Below are 4,686 nucleotides of genomic sequence, written 5' to 3' on the forward strand. Positions count from 1 at the left end.
ATATGTTGAAGCGGCACAAGGAAGAGCAGGAAACAATGGAGAAGACGAAAGAGGAGAGGGCAACGACGCAGTAGGAGGCGGCCGACAAGAAAGCGGCCGAGACGGCGGAGAAGTAGGCAGTGCGATGATGTCAGATTGAGTGTGGAAGCTCAGATTGCATGTTTGGCATGGATGGAAATGCAATCTTTTGTGATCGGACATGGAAAAACTATGCATACTTTCTTGTTTTGGTTGTGATCGGACGCCAGTCTGTTCCGTCGTGCGGTATGTGATCGGACGGATTTGAATTTTAAATAGTCCATACTGGCGGACATTTAAGGGATCACTACCAGAAACGCAAAAATTTATGTGGGTCAGAAACTGGCAGGAAAGTAAGAAAAACCGTCAGGAAGAGTATTCCATGTCGGCCAACCGACAGGAATGCCCGTCAGCCATAGCTTGACAGTGATAGGAGAAAATGCATGTCGGAAGGCCGACAGGAAACCTATTCATGTCGGGAGGCCGACAAGGAATGTAAATCCCTGTCGGGACAAAACCGTCAGGAAAATAGAATTGGGTGAACAAAAAAAAATATAACTAATAGAAATACTTTTTGCATAATTGATCTATTTCACAACAAGTCAAAAACATACACAGCTTAATAGGTTACATTAATCACAGTTTTAATAAATCACATGTACTTTGTATTATACACTACCAGAAACGCGAATATTTCTGTCGGCCGTGTAAATTTCCTGTCGGGCCCGCAACTGGATCACAGGAAAAATATATTTCCCTGTGGGCTGAGGCCGATAGGAAAACAATTTAGCTTTTCGCGCCCAATTCTCTACCTAAATGGGCCTTCCCGCGCTAAGGAATTCAGCCACGCGCGCTCCGCCAATTTTCCTGTGAGTTATGGGCTCACAGGAATAGGCCCAGTACAAAAACGAAATAGGAAGGAAACCCTGGATCCCCAAATCAGAACCCTCATCTCCACTCCGCCGCCGCCGCACTCCAGCTACCACGCCGTCGACCCAACCCTCAACGCTGCCCCAGCAGCATCGGTCGCGGCCGTCGTCGTACCAGCTCGCCGCTCCACCTGCTCGCCTACTGTCCCTTCATCCTCAATGGTGGAGCGACCCACGCCGTGTCCTCGTCGGCGCCTGTGTGCGTCCGCCTCACAGCACGCTCGAGCGCCCCCTCCTTGAGTCGTCGCCACCTGGGAAAGCAGCGACGGTATTGCCTGCTTGTTTGCCCCTTCCTTCTCCTCTTTGCCTCCCTTACAGATCCAACACCTCCCCTCACAGATCTGCCTCACCAAGATGACGACGGCTGCCTCAAGTTGGGGGACACATCTAGTTGGTGATAGACCAGGGGAGACGTTGCTCCATGAACAGGGGAGTACAAACAGGAGCAGGTGGATAAACTCTCCACGAAGCTCACCAGAATAAAAATAGGTAATCCTTCTCCCCTGCCGTCTTGCATCTTTATTCTTGGTTCTTGCTTTTCTAGTTATGAAGTGCAATGCCATATACTACTATTTTAATGCTTGCATACAACTATAATTGCTGGGGTTTTTTGTGCCAAATGTTGACTTGTGTTATTCTTCACTTGTGTACATGAAAGCACACTGACCAGCTCATCTCCACTATGATGCAGGGAAAGAAACTGAATCTGGGGAAGACGTTGTTAATATCATCAGGTTGTTATGCTTAAGTACAGATACAGTTAGATGTGAAGCTCCAAAACAGGGTTTATAATCGCTCGGCCATTTCTGTTTCTTTATTAACTTATCATGATAAGACCATATACAGTTAGATATGAAGCTGCTTGTTTGTCGCCCTTTATGTTAATGTGATATTCAGCAGGGTAGCTCTTTAATTTATATTTTTCTTTCTCTTAGGCAGCAATGATGCTCCTTATATTGATGTGATATTCTACCATGTTTTATCCTATACATTACAATGCCATTCTGTATTTAGTATGCTCAGGATCATTTGATCTGTCTTGCACTTGTGTTTTCTTTGTTGGTTCAGTCTTAATGGTACTTATCCTTATAGTTCCTTGGGATTTTTGTCTATCATACCTTTTGACCTTTCATTATGTTAGTATTTTTGACTTATTCGGCAGTTACATTGCAAGTTCGAGGAATATCATTGGCACCGCAGAGAGGTTGCAAACAAGAAGGTGAGTTTATCACCAGGTGGCATTAAATTGTATCATTATTCTTCCAGATGAAGAGGTACCATTCCCTACTGTTACAAAATCAAATAATTTAGTGTTATGCCGATAAGCTTGGCAAAGTTGTGTGCTCATGTCATATCATCAATCTGTCCTCATTTGTTATGCATGTAATCTACTGATTGTAGTAGCCTTATGTAGAAAAATAGTTATTTTATTTGTGTTCTCCCATCGCAGAGCCATCTTGGGTGAAACCGCTATTACCAAATTTGAGGGACTGCAACCATTTATTGCTGCCTTAATTTGTTAAATTAGTTTGAAAACAGCCATATGTTTCCATAAATTCTGAATTCTTTACTACACTAAGATTGAGCGGAATACATTGTGTGATTAGCATTTGTTCTGTTTTCCGTTGAAATACATGTAATATTACCACCTAAACTCTACTTATCTCTAATTTGATTATGTAATGAGCACTGTCTTTATACATATCTTCGCAGACAGAAAATAGCCTTTGCAAAGGACAAGAGGGCGACAACAAAATTAAGATTGCTTTCGTGTGTTTGTTGAGTTGGCCTTGAGCTGCTGGGTGAAGGTATGTTTTTTTTGCTTAATTGCCAAGTGCATGAATTGATCGCCGTGTGTTCTTTTAGTTTCGTGCTTGGAAATTAATCAATCGGTACAAGTTTCAAACCAACTGCTAAAAATATATTGTTTTAGTTGTATGTCAACCAGCCATCACACATTAAAGACGGTTATGATTTTGAGTACCCGTTTGAAAATTGATTTGTTTTGAGATGTTGGAATGGAAACAAGGAACACAACACTCAGAAAGTGGTCTGATGTTAAATTTAGTTGTCCATTGCCTCCGGCGAATGTCATCTCCCAGCTCGTGACCTTGCCCCTAGTATTTTTCTTACTATACTAAGCTACAAAAGCTATTTTGTTGATTTTTTTAACTCATGACAGTACTTCAAAGAGAAGTAATTATAATAAATTGTTCCTTCATGTTTTTTTCCAGAAAGTAGCCTCCATGCTTCTTAAATCTGGGTACTGTTTTGTACAGAAGCTTTCATCTATAGAGAAGCACATCTGTTTCAGGTACATACTATTAAAACTTATGAGCAAGTTTGCTGCAATGATGTTCCACATATATGGTTCGCAGCTCTATCAATTAAATTTGGTGCCAACTTTTTGTACAATTCTGCGACTTATAGTTTCACCCAACTATTATGTGATGAATTTAGAGGGATGGAGGTAAGGTTTGGCCAAGTTAATTTGAGAAACTAAGATGCCGAATAGGTTCTTACTATATCACATATCAATGGTCCTAGTTCTTGCAATCGTACTTTTTGCAATTGACATTTGACATAAAATGTACAACCTCAATGAGTCCTTTTTTAACAGATTGATGAGTCTATTTCGTGCAGGCTAATCTGAAAAAGAAGCCAATTCAAGCTGTAGTTGACTAACAAATGGGTCATGTTTTTCATATGTAGTTGACGAACTTATGTGTTATTAGATGTGCTCTTAATACTTCGTTGTATGCAAATTAGACGGATTGTGTTGGATGACCGGCTCCTGCGTTCGTTTTCACAGACTGCTCCCTCTGTTCGTGGACAAATACGGTGTCCAGTTTAGGTGTCGGTGTTGGAGATGCCCTAAGCATAAAGGATGGGTGAAATCATATGTGGTGTGAGCTAGTCTGGAATAGAGCAGCGGCCAAACAAAGTGTAGTGTCCTAGTCATAACCCGGTGCGGTGCGGTGCCGGGGGATTCTGGTCTGGTACTTCCGTCTTCTGGTGGAGAATATCTGTTGTTGCGTTTGAACCTGAACCTGTTGTTGTTTCTTGCTCCGTAGGCATCTCATCATTGAACTGGACTTCCTTTCTGGCTGATTGATTTGATATTTTGATTCGAAACAAATGTGCGGTTGTCATGCTATTTCCCGTGTCATGCTATTTCCAGCCTTGTGCCTAGCATCTGCTGCCCCTGGCATTTTGGTGGGGTAAAGTAGAGTAGTTATGTCCCGGCTGTGTTGACGTTCAGATTTTTCAGTCGCATGCATTTACGAACGGGCCGGTAAAACTGAGCTTGTAGTTGTTTCTTGCGTCATTGGGCTCGATCGTGTTCTAGCTAGAAGAAGAAAGAGAAGTTTCCACACACGCACACAGAGATTTGTTCGTGTCGCTTTAGATTTGCAGCAGTAATTCTTTCACACACACAGATTTTAATGTTTAATTTTTGTGCATGTTTTATTTTAAGCTTATTTTACAAAGTTCACACGGACAAATGTGTCGGTCACTGTTGGACACATTGGCTTGTTCAAACGGATAGATAGCGGACAAAATTCACGATTCGTTCACGCGTCGGAGTTGCTAAGTGCTGCATGAGTGCATGTGCTGTGCTGTGCTGGGGCGATCGAGCGTGGATGGTGCACGAGACGGGCACGAGACGATTCTGAGTTGCTGACAAGAGGAGAAGACAGAAGAGGGTCGCGCCTGCCGATCTCTTCCGTGCATGATT

General features: G+C 42.5%; 1 long non-coding RNA gene across 3 annotated transcripts; it reads left to right on the top strand.

Moving 5' to 3' along the window:
* The first annotated feature begins 914 nt into the window (after nt 1-914).
* Nucleotides 915-4,087, top strand: LOC119339943. 3 transcript variants are annotated; one of them, XR_005164289.1, is made up of 6 exons: nt 915-1,215; nt 1,287-1,436; nt 1,639-2,221; nt 2,661-2,755; nt 3,182-3,261; nt 3,760-4,087. It is a non-coding gene; the product is annotated as an uncharacterized LOC119339943 (long non-coding RNA). The 3 variants fall into 3 exon arrangements; XR_005164288.1 differs by having other exon boundaries at nt 918-1,215; nt 1,639-2,166; nt 3,591-4,087; XR_005164287.1 differs by having other exon boundaries at nt 919-1,215; nt 1,639-2,166.
* Nucleotides 4,088-4,686: the final 599 nt, after the last annotated feature.

The sequence above is a fragment of the Triticum dicoccoides genome, chromosome 7B, assembly GCF_002162155.2.
Source record: "Triticum dicoccoides isolate Atlit2015 ecotype Zavitan chromosome 7B, WEW_v2.0, whole genome shotgun sequence".
In the NCBI taxonomy this organism is placed as follows: domain Eukaryota; kingdom Viridiplantae; phylum Streptophyta; class Magnoliopsida; order Poales; family Poaceae; genus Triticum; species Triticum dicoccoides.